General features: G+C 39.3%; 1 non-coding gene across 1 annotated transcript; it reads left to right on the top strand.

Moving 5' to 3' along the window:
• The first annotated feature begins 2,276 nt into the window (after nt 1–2,276).
• On the top strand, nt 2,277–2,348 carry TRNAP-UGG (transfer RNA proline (anticodon UGG)). The gene has a single exon. It is a non-coding gene; the product is annotated as a tRNA-Pro (tRNA).
• Nucleotides 2,349–13,041: the final 10,693 nt, after the last annotated feature.

Below are 13,041 nucleotides of genomic sequence, written 5' to 3'. Positions count from 1 at the left end.
ACTCCTAGACTGTCTTGGTTGGTCTCCCAGATTGTCCCATACATGTTCTACAGGTAGGGGACAATTCATCCACTGGTCCCAACACCTCCAAACAGTCTGGTCAGAAGCTCCTCTCTACTGGTAGTCTGTAGGGGGCTTTCTGAGCCCGGTCATCTTGTGTGCCCTCACACATCCACTGGTCCCAACACCTCCTAATAGTCTGGTCAGATGCTCCTCTCTACTGGTGGTCTGTAGGGGACGTCCCGAGCCCGGTCACCTTGTGTGCCCTCCCACATCCACCGATCCCAACACCCCCTAACAGTCTGGTCAGAACGGCCTTTGGGGGACAATTCATCGATACGACCATCCAGCTTCTCACATCCCAATAATGCGCCCCCTCAGACTCTGGTAACGGGGTGAAATCTCTTCTCTGCCTTGTAGAGGTGTCTAGTGGTCAACAAGTTTTACACAAGCGGAAGAAGAGTTCACTACACACAAGGAGCCTCTGAGAGCCCCTTATAGGCCACGGGGGAAGGGAGGTGGGACCACTTTTAGGGCCTTCGGTGACAAGACCGTTCATCTAATCACCACAGCTCTTATTGTTTGTATGTCTGCCTGAGATGGAACTGCAGGACCAGTTTTGCAGCAAAACAACTTCTTCTAGGGGCGCAATTATTTTTGACAATGAGTGTATACTGCCACCTACAGGAAGACTGATGCATAAACAAGAGAAACACTTTACAAGGAAAATGTAGGTTGTAAATATCTGATTACTTTCAGAATGTTATAGAGAAAATCTGCTACCCAAGGGAATACGCCAAAGCAGGGAGAGAGGGGGTGGGGCTATAGAGAGGGTGGGGCTAGAGGGGACTCTACAAGGGATTCCCCCATAGCAAGGAGAGAGAGGGGGCAGGGCACACCTCTTTCATTGCTCTCCCTGCTATGGGCGATTCCCTTTGGGAGTCCCCTCTAATCCTGTAGGTACTAACAGTTTGTGCGTTTTTGTGCGATTTAGCCATTTTGCTTGTCACGCTGAATTTGGGCGTGCGCAGGTCCCTCGTGTGAAAGAGCCTATGCTACTGAATATAATAATACAACATTTTATAATTTTGAAAGGCTGTTTAGTAAAGTTGTCTAATTGTAAACTATTGATGGCCTATCTATAGATTAATCCATCAATAGTAGATTAGAGGTTGTCTGCCTCCTGGGGCACCTTCTGTTCATCTGTTCACTAGATCATTGTGCTTGTGCACTGCGCTGATAGCTTCATTCCTACTGGCCAAGCTTGTTGATACAGACAAAATTCCCATTGGAGTGAATGGGAGCTTAGCAGGCAATACCAAGCCTGGCCACTATAGTGCGAACAGAGCTTTCTGCTTCCTGCAGAAATCATCTCAGTGCACAATCACACTGACCCAACAAACAGCTGATCAGAGGGAGCCCCAAGCAATGGATCCCCACCGATCTACTATTTATGGCTTATACTCCAGAAAGACCATCGACAGTTTACAACTTGACAACCCTTTTAAGCTATTGCCACATAGTTTCCAGTATAAAAAGTGAACATATTTTAGCTTAAAGGAACTCTCCAATTAAACGTGATACCCTATATTATGCCTTTTTCAGGTTTGAGGGGCCGGTGCACAACTCAGGCCTACAAAAAAAATCTACAAATACAGAAGTCATGCAAACTCTGCTGTTTGTCAACTTCCAAAAGACTTTTGGCAGCGGTGGGATTCGAACCCACGCCCCCGAAGAGACTGGAGCCTTAATCCAGCGCCTTAGACCGCTCGGCCACGCTACCTCTGAGATCCCCTTTTTCTACTATCGTGTTCTCCAAGTTTACTCCACCAAAGTATTGGTATGGAGAGGGGGGGAGGGGCTTTAGCCTGTGCTGTTGGATAACAATACAAGTTTGAAAGCAATAACATTTTGAAAAGCTCCTTATTAGGATATCTCACAGCACATCGGCTCCAAGATTACACTCCATAGGAGTAACGGACGCACTATACAACTGGACCGAGCCTGAGAATAGCTGCTTGAATTGTCTCCAGGATTGACATCTCTCCCTCCCCTTCTCTGCTCTTCCCCATATTGGGGAATCCTGTATTTTCATCAGGCCTTGGAGGGGAGAACCAGTTTCCATACTGTACAACACGATGCTGCAGAATCTTGGTTTGTTCAACCCCTCTCCACTTTTGACTTAACAAATAACCCTCTTGAGTTCCCAGGACACTACTGTAAAGAGATATTTATCAAAGCTCGACAAACATCAGATGTTGGATGGCTGGACAGCTGGCTCGTTGGTCTAGGGGTATGATTCTCGCTTTGGGTGCGAGAGGTCCCGGGTTCAAATCCCGGACGAGCCCTCCTTTTCCTGCTAAGTAGTAACATCGAAGCAATTCCAGGATTGAAACTGCAAAAGAACTGTAGGATGTATCGCTGCTGTTGAGGAATTAATTATCATTATAATTGTTTTTATATTTTATTTCACAGAGAAGAGTATTATAGTAGTTATATTCTTGTACATAGGGAGCAGTATTATAGTAGTTATATTCCTGTACATAGGGGGCAGTATTATAGTAGTTATATTCTTGTACATAGGGAGCAGTATTATAGTAGTTATATTCCTGTACATAGGGGGCAGTATTATAGTAGTTATATTCTTGTACATAGGGAGCAGCATTATAGTAGTTATATTCTTGTACAGAGGAGGCAGTATTATAGTAGTTATATTCTTGCACATAGGGGCAGTATTATAGTAGTTATATTCTTGTACATAGGGGTCAGTATTATAGTAGTTATATTCTTGTACATAGGAGGCAGTATTATAGTAGTTATATTCTTGTACATAGGAAGCAGTATTATAGTAGTTATATTCTTGTACATAGGGGCAGTATTATAGTAGTTATATTTTTGTACATAGGGGACAGTATTATAGTAGTTATATTCTTGTACATAGGGGGCAGTATTATGGTAGTTATTTTCTTGTACATAGGGAGCAGTATTATAGTAGTTATATTCTTGTACAGAGGAGGCAGTATTATAGTAATTATATTCTTGTACATAGGGGCAGTATTATAGTAGTTATATTCTTGTACATAGGGGACAGTATTATAGTAGTTATATTCTACTATAATACTGCCCCTCATATGTACTCATCGGCCTCCCCCGCACTAGACTCACTCCACTCCAATCCATACTAAATGCAGCAGCTAGACTCATTTTCCTATCCAGTCGTTACTGAGACGCCTCTGCATTATGCCAGTCGCTGCATTGGCTGCCCATCCACTACAGAACTAAATTTAAACTCCTCTACCTCACCCACAAAGCTCTGCATGGTGCTGCACCACCATACATCGCCTCCCTACTGTCAGTATACCACCCAGCCCGCTCACTCCGATCGGCTGACACACTCAGACTAAACACCCCTGTAATACGAACCTCACATGCTCGCCTACAGGACTTCACCAGAGCAGCACCCATCCTCTGGAACACTCTACCCCAAGGCATCCGGACAATCCCCAATGCACGAAATTTCAGACGTGCCTTAAAAACACACCTCTTCAGGGAAGCACACCAAATCTCCTGACCTAGTCCCCTGCCCCTCCCTATGTTTGCTCTCTAATAACTGATTTCCACATGAAATCCCCTACTGTCTGCGTTCCCCATGCCTCGCTCTCCCCCCCCCCCCATGCACCTCCTGCACCACCCACCCCAGTTGTTTCAAACTGATTGTACCTCACATTGTAATTGTTGTATTGTTTTGCATTTATGCCATGCTTGTAAGGCCTAACTCCCACGGCGTTGCCCGCAGCTATTAGGTTCTATTGAACCTAATAGCGCAGTGCTCACAGTGCAGAATTCCACCGTGGAATTCCGCCCCGTGAAATCACTCGTAATCACCCGCGGCATGTTCTATTTGCGCAGGCGTACGCGCCGACGGCTTCCATTACAGTCAATGGAAGCCGTCCGTCACGCTATCTTCTGCTGTAGCACAGTGGTAGATAGCGTGAAAACGCTTCCCCGCCCACGTCACATGACACGGCCGGCACGTCACATGACATGGCTGGCGCGTAACGTGCTGTACTGCGCATGCACGCCGGCAAGGGATGCGGGACATCGGACAGCGGATCCAGAGGTGAGTATGGGGTCTCTGGGGGGCACTGTGATGGACTCCGCGTCGGAATTCCACTTGCAGAGGCCATCACGGCCGGTGGCACTAGACCTAAGTGCTGCAGAATAAGTTGGCGCTAAACAAATAAAGATTATTATTATATACTTGTACATAGGGAGTAGTATTATAGTAGTTATATTCTTGTACATAGGGGACAGTATTATAGTAGTTATATTCTTGTACATAGGAAGCAGTATTATAGTAGTTATATTCTTGTACATAGGGGCAGTATTATAGTAGTTATATTTTTGTACATAGGGGTCAGTATTATAGTAGTTATATTCTTGTACATAGGAGGCAGTATTATAGTAGTTATATTCTTGTACATAGGGAGCAGTATGATAGCAGTTATATTCTTGTACATAGGAGCAGTATTATAGTAGTTATATTCTTGTACATAGGGGCAGTATTATAGTAGTTATATTCTTATACATAGGAGGCAGTATTATAGTAGTTATATTCTTGTACATAGGAGGCAGTATTATAGTAGTTATATTCTTGTACATAGGAGGCAGTATTATAGTAGTTATATTCTTGTACATAGGAGCAGTATTATACTAGTTATATTCTTGTACATAGGGGGCAGTATTATAGTAGTTATATTCTTGTACACAGGGGGCAGTATTATGGTAGTTATATTCTTGTACATAGGAGGCAGTATTATAGTAGTTATATTCTTGTACATAGGGGGCAGTATTATGGTAGTTATATTCTTGCACATAGGAGGCAGTATTATAGTAGTTATATTCTTGTACATAGGGGGCAGTATTATAGTAGTTATATTCTTGTACATAGGAGGCAGTATTATAGTAGTTATATTCTTGTACACAGGAGGCAGTATTATAGTAGTTATATTCTTGTACATGGGAGCAGTATTATAGTAGTTATATTCTTGTACATAGGGGTAAGTATTATAGTAGTTATATTCTTGTACATAACAGCATTATTATAGTAGTTATATTCTTGTACATAGGGAGCAGTATTATAGTAGTTATATTCTTGTACATAGGAGGCAGTATTATAGTAGTTATATTCTTGTACATAGGGGACAGTATTCTAGTAGTTATATTCTTGTACATGGGGGCAGTATTATAGTAGTTATATTCTTGTACATAGGAGGCAGCATTATAGTAGTTATATTCTTGTACATAGGAGCAGTATTATAGTAGTTATATTCTTGTACATAGGGGGCAGTATTATAGTAGTTATATTCTTGTACATAGGGGGCAGTATTATAGTAGTTATATTCTTGTACATAGGAGGCAGTATTATAGTAGTTATATTCTTGTACATAGGAGCAGTATTATAGTAGTTATATTCTTGTACATAGGGGACAGTATTCTAGTAGTTATATTCTTGTACATGGGGGCAGTATTATAGTAGTTATATTCTTGTACATAGGGGGCAGTATTATAGTAGTTACTAGCGTACCCGTCGCGCGTTGCTGCGAAGACATACATACATTCTATCTATCTATCTATCTATCTATCTATCTATCAGGGTTATTGAATACAGTCTATCTATCTATCTATGACATCAGGAAATTAGAGAATTAGATTCCGTACGTAAAATTTGAACGCTAATTCTTTGGCGCTTTGAATTGAATAATTAAGTTGGGACCCATTAGCTTTTCCCATTTATGACATAATCAATGCTCATGCCAAATTTCAAGTTTCTATGACATTGGGAAGTGAGAGAATTAAATTCCGTACATAAAATTTGGACGCTAATTCTTTTGCGCTTAGAATTGAATAATCGAGTTGGGATGAGACATAAGGCCTTGCCCATAAGCATTCCCCAACCTCCAAGAACTGAACCTACCTACCTGAATGAGATTTTGTAGGCCGCTGCTTCCCCCTTGCGGGCTGAATAAAATAGCCGTTGGGTGGAACATACAATTTATCCGGCTGCTGTGGCTTCTTAGGAAGATATCCTAGTACTTGTTTACCCACTTCCAACTCCAATGGTAATTGGCTGGCGTGCTCTAGTGGTTCCAAGCTGTACGTGTCATAATAGAGCCTTAAAGGAGATGTCCCGAGGCAGCAAGTGGGTCTATACACTTCTGTATGGCCATAATAATGCACTTTGTAATGTACATTGTGCATTAATTATGAGCCATACAGAAGTTATAAAAAGTTTTATACTTACCTGCTCCGTTGCTGGCGTCCTCGTCTCCATGGTGCCGACTAATTTTCGCCCTCCGATGGCCAAATTAGCCGCGCTTGCGCAGTCCGGGTCTTCTCCTCTTCTCTATGGGGCTCCGTGTAGCTCCGTGTAGCTCCGCCCCGTCACGTGCCGATTCCAGCCAATCAGGAGGCTGGAATCGGCAATGGACCGCACAGAAGCCCTGCGGTCCATGAAGACAGAGGATCCCGGCGGCCATCTTCAGCAGGTGAGTATGAAGACGCCGGACCGCCGGGATTCAGGTAAGCGCTGTGCGGGTGGTTTTTTTAACCCCTGCATCGGGGTTGTCTCGCGCCGAACGGGGGGGGGGGTTTAAAAAAAAAAAAACCCGTTTCGGCGCGGAACATCTCCTTTAATGACATCACAATGCAGCTTTATAGAACATGTTGGGGCATGTTCAAGGGCGTCCGATGTTGATGACATCAGTGATGACATCACAATAGCAGGTGGCTTACTTATTCGATCTACGTGGGGGGGTGGTAACTTTCGACGACGCTCGCGCGCGCGCCATTTATCGTAGGATAGTTATACCATGCCTATAATCTTCCCAGGAGTGTACTCAACAACTTCCCAAAGTTTCATGGCGATCGGATGAATGGTGTAGTAGCGCATAAAGGACAAACAGACAGACAGACAGACACACACACAGACAGACATACATTCATTTTTATATATATAGATATTCTTGTACATAGGGAGCAGTATTATAGTAGTTATATTCTTGTACATAGGAGCAGTATTATAGTAGTTATATTCTTGTACATAGGGAGTAGTATTATAGTAGTTATATTCTTGTACATAGGAGCAGTATTATAGTAGTTATATTCTTGTACATAGGGGCAGTATTATAGTAGTTATATTCTTGTACATAGGAGGCAGTATTATAGTAGTTATATTCTTGTACATAGGGGGCAATATTATAGTAGTTATATTCTTGTACATAGGGGGCAATATTATAGTAGTTATATTCTTGTACATAGGAGGCAGTATTATAGTAGTTATATTCTTGTACATAGGGGCAGTATTATAGTAGTTATATTCTTGTACATAGGGGGCAGTATTATAGTAGTAATATTCTTGTACATAGGGGCAGTATTATAGTAGTTATATTCTTGTACATAGGGGGCAGTATTATAGTAGTTATATTCTTGTACATAGGGGACAGTATTATAGTAGTTATATTCTTGTACATAGGGGGCAGTATTATAGTAGTTATATTCTTGTACATAGGAGGCAGTATTATAGTAGTTATATTCTTGTACATAGGGGCAGTATTATAGTAGTTATATTCTTGTACATAGGGGGCAGTATTATAGTAGTTATATTCTTGTACATAGGGGACAGTATTATAGTAGTTATATTCTTGTACATAGGAGCAGTATTATAGTAGTTATATTTTTGTACATAGGGGGCAGTATTATAGTAGTTATATTCTTGTACATAGGAGGCAGTATTATAGTAGTTATATTCTAGTACATAGGGAGCAGTATTATAGTAGTTATATTCTTGTACATAGGAGCAGTATTATAGTAGTTATATTCTTGTACATAGGAGCAGTATTATAGTAGTTATAGTCTTGTACATAGGGAGTAGTATTATAGTAGTTATATTCTTGTACATAGGAGCAGTATTATAGTAGTTATATTCTTGTACATAGGGAGCAGTATTATAGTAGTTATATTCTTGTACATATGAGGCAGTATTATAGTAGTTATATTCTTGTACATAGGAGCAGTATTATAGTAGTTATATTCTTGTACATAGGGGGCAGTATTATAGTAGTTATATTCTTGTACATAGGGGGCAGTATTATAGTAGTTATATTCTTGTACATAGGGGGCAGTATTATAGTAGTTATATTCTTGTACATAGGAGGCAGTATTATAGTAGTTATATTCTTGTACATAGGGGGCAGTATTATAGTAGTTACATTTGTGTACATAGGAGCAGTATTATAGTAGTTATAGTCTTGTACATAGGGAGTAGTATTATAGTAGTTATATTCTTGTACATAGGGGCAGTATTATAGTAGTTATATTCTTGTACATAGGGGGCAGTATTATAGTAGTTATATTCTTGTACATAGGGGGTAGTATTATAGTAGTTATATTCTTGTACATAGGAGCAGTTTTATAGTAGTTATATTCTTGTACATAGGGGGCAGTATTATAGTAGTTATATTCTTGTACATAGGAGCAGTATTATAGTAGTTATATTCTTGTACATAGGGGGGAGTATTATAGTAGTTATATTCTTGTACATAGGAGCAGTATTATAGTAGTTATATTCTTGTACATAGGAGGCAGTATTATAGTAGTTATATTCTTGTACATAGGGGGCAGTATTATAGTAGTTACATTTGTGTACATAGGAGCAGTATTATAGTAGTTATAGTCTTGTACATAGGGAGTAGTATTATAGTAGTTAAATTCTTGTACATAGGGGCAGTATTATAGTAGTTATATTCTTGTACATAGGGGGCAGTATTATAGTAGTTATATTCTTGTACATAAGGGGCAGTATTATAGTAGTTATATTCTTGTACATAGGAGCAGTATTATACTAGTTATATTTTTGTACATAGGGGGCAGTATTATAGTAGTTATATTCTTGTACATAGGGGACAGTATTATAGTAGTTATATTCTTGTACATAGGAGGCAGTATTATAGTAGTTATATTCTTGTACATAGGAGCAGTATTATAGTAGTTATATTCTTGTACATAGGGGGCAGTATTATAGTAGTTATATTCTTGTACATAGGAGCAGTATTATAGTAGTTATATTCTTGTACATAGGGGGCAGTATTATAGTAGTTATATTCTTGTACATAGGAGCAGTATTATAGTAGTTATATTCTTGTACATGGCCATCACAGATATAGAATTTAAAATTTCACTTTTATTTAGAATTAATATATAAAAAGGGTCAGGGCCTACTAACAAAACAAAACATAGAACATATAACACAAGACAGACAGATCAACGCCAGTGGAGTCCCGGGGAATATAGGGGAAGGAGAGAGGATATCAACAACTCCCGTATATTATTTCCCAGAGAGGCACCAAGAGTCTTTATTTAAAAGACTTTTATGTGTAAGAAGTTTAGATGAATGTCTTTTGGTGTATTACACTTTATTAAATGGTGCGTTACTAGTACTTATTTTCACAATTTCTCACATGAAAACTCTCCAAGACAATAAAATGAGAGTTTTATTGGTATAGCTCGTGTACAAGAAATTTCTGTTATTACGTAGATATAGTTGTTGCTTGAAGGATGAGAGCTTTTATTTTATTGCTCATATAGAGAACTTCTGCTTTTGCTCAACAATAAGAGCTTTTTTAGAGTTTGTTTTTGCTCGTATAGAAAGCTTCTGTTTTTGCTCGACGCGTTTCTGTATCGGAAATGACCGATAGTTCATCAGGAGCTGGGCAAAAAAATATGCCCTTGAGTGAGCAGAGAGGAGTTTACTAACTGAGAAGGTATAACAGAAGAATAACTCAGATGTGTCTGTCAATATTTCATAAAGGGAGATGCTCCCAATTGCCTTATTATAATATATTGCTTGACCCTAACAATATTAACAAATTTACAATCTGGCAGCCTATTCATGTGAAGCTACTAGTCTTGGCAGACGACTCACTGGTCTAGATTGACCTCTCAGAGACCTTGGGGGCTACCTAAGATAGATTCTACTCTGATAGTGCCTGCATATGTTGTGCGTATATCCCTTTAACCGGCTGGGCCAATAGGTATTTAACCTGGTGGCTGTTCATTTAGTAGCCACCAGCCCTAGCGTATGGTTCATGGTTTTATGCTAAATACCAAAGTAAAACCTGGTTATTCCGTACAGATGCAGGTAGCACTTATACGGATCGTGTGCATTATCCTCACACGATGCACATAATGCACATTTAAGATTTCTAACTCCAGAGTGACACACCCCCCATGTCTACCTTCAGCTTCTAATTGCGAGCTAACTTAGATCCAGGTGTATTGATCTATAGATGGGTAGAGTATGCTGGTGAACCCGAATATTGTTATATGTTCTATATTTTGTTTTGTTAGTAGGCCCTGACCCTTTTTATATATTAATTCTAAATAAAAGTGAAATTTTAAACTCTATATCTGTGATGGCCTCAACTTTGGACTAATATAGATATTACATACCACTGTGACTTCGTATTCTTGTACATGGGGGGCAGTATTATAGTAGTTATATTCTTGTACATAGGGGGCAGTATTATAGTAGTTATATTCTTGTACATAGGGGCAGTATTATAGTAGTTATATTCTTGTACATAGGGGCAGTATTATAGTAGTTATATTCTTGTACATAGGGGCAGTATTATAGTAGTTATATTCTTGTACATAGGGGCAGTATTATAGTAGTTATATTCTTGTACATAGCAGCAGTATTATAGTAGTTATATTCTTGTACATAGGGGGCAGTATTATAGTAGTTATATTCTTCTACATAGGGGGCAGTATTATAGTAGTTATATTCTTGTACATAGGGGACAGTATTATAGTAGTTATATTCTTGTACATAGGAGGCAGTATTATAGTAGGTATATTCTTGTACATAGGGGGTAGTATTATAGTAGTTATATTCTTGTATATAGGGGGCAGTATTATAGTAGTTATATTCTTGTACATAGGGGCAGTATTATAGTAGTTATATTCTTGTACATAGGGGGCAGTATTATAGTAGTTATATTCTTGTACATAGGGGGAAGTATTATAGTAGTTATAGTCTTGTACATAGGATGCAGTATTATAGTAGTTATATTCTTGTACATAGGGGGCAGTATTATAGTAGTTATATTCTTGTACATAGGAGGCAGTATTATAGTAGTTATATTCTTGTACATAGGGGGCAGTATTATAGTAGTTATATTCTTGTACATAGGAGGCAGTATTATAGTAGTTATATTCTTGTACATAGGAGCAGTATTATAGTAGTTATATTCTTGTACATAGGGCGCAGTATTATAGTAGTTATATTCTTGTACATAGGGGGCAGTATTATGGTAGTTATATTCTTGTACATAGGAGGCAGTATTATAGTAGTTATATTCTTGTACATAGGGGCAGTATTATAGTAGTTATATTCTTGTACATAGGAGGCAGTATTATAGTAGTTATATTCTTGTACATAGGGCGCAGTATTATAGTAGTTATATTCTTGTACATAGGGGGCAGTATTATAGTAATTATATTTTTGTACATAGGAGCAGTATTATAGTAGTTATATTCTTGTACATTGGGGGTAGTATTATAGTAGTTATATTCTTGTACATTGGGGGTAGTATTATAGTAGTTATATTCTTGTATTTAGGAGGCAGTATTATAGTAGTTATATTCTTGTACATAGGGGGCAGTATTATAGTGGTTATATTCTTGTACATGGGGGGTAGTATTATAGTAGTTATATTCTTGTACATAGGGGCAGTATTATAGTAGTTATATTCTTGTACATAGGAGGCAGTATTATAGTAGTTATATTCTTGTATATAGGGGGCAGTGTTATAGTAGTTATATTCTTGTACATAGGGGGCAGTATTATAGGAGTTATATTCTTGTACATAGGGGGCAATATTATAGTAGTTATAGTCTTGAACATAGGGGCAGTATTATAGTAGTTATATTCTTGTACATAGGGAGCAGTATTATAGGGGTTATATTCTTGTACATAGGGGGCAGTATTATAGTAGTTATATTCTTGTACATAGGGGGCAATATTATAGTAGTTATAGTCTTGTACATAGGGGACAGTATTATAGTAGTTATATTTTTGTACATAGGGGGCAGTATTATAGTAGTTATATTCTTGTACATAGGGGGCAGTGTTATAGTAGTTATATTCTTGTACATAGGGAGCAGTATTATAGTAGTTATATTCTTGTACATAGGGAGAAGTATTCTAGTAGTTATATTCTTGTACATAGGAGGCAGTATTATAGTAGTTATATTCTTGTACATAGGGGGCAGTATTATAGTAGTTATATTCTTTTACAAAGGAGGCAGTATTATAGTAGTTATATTCTTGTACATAGGAGCAGTATTATAGTAGTTATATTCTTGTACATTGGGGGTAGTATTATAGTAGTTATATTCTTGTACATTGGGGGTAGTATTATAGTAGTTATATTCTTGTACATAGGGGGCAGTATTATAGTAGTTATATTCTTGTACATAGGGGCCAGTATTATAGTAGTTATATTCTTGTACATAGGGGCCAGTATTATAGTAGTTATATTCTTGTACATAGGGGGCAGTATTATAGTGGTTATATTCTTGTACATAGGAGGCAGTATTATAGTAGTTATATTCTTGTACATAGGGGGTAGTATTATAGTAGTTATATTTGTTACCATGCAGGGCGGCGCTGGTTCCCACGGCCGGCGCGCGGCGCTCCGATGTCGGCTCCGGCGTCCCAGAGCTCTGCGGTCGGGGCTCTCCCGGCGGCGTGGAGCAGCCAGCGTGCAGCGGCGTGGAGCAGCCAGCGTGCAGCGGCGTGGGCGTGTCCGCCCGTAGGGTGCCGCCCGCTCTCCTCCACCTTCCTTATGCAACAGTGGGAGAGTCGGCTCCTCCCACTCTCCGCCCTTGGGCGGAGGCTTTTAGTTAAAAGGCTGGCAGTGACCTGAGCTCACTGCCAGTTATTGGTTCTGCTAGCCTCTAGTCAGGTCTGTCCCAGTC

Source organism: Eleutherodactylus coqui, chromosome 2 (assembly GCF_035609145.1).
Source record: "Eleutherodactylus coqui strain aEleCoq1 chromosome 2, aEleCoq1.hap1, whole genome shotgun sequence".
In the NCBI taxonomy this organism is placed as follows: Eukaryota; Metazoa; Chordata; class Amphibia; order Anura; family Eleutherodactylidae; genus Eleutherodactylus; species Eleutherodactylus coqui.
This window is presented reverse-complemented; position numbering and strand designations above follow the sequence as displayed.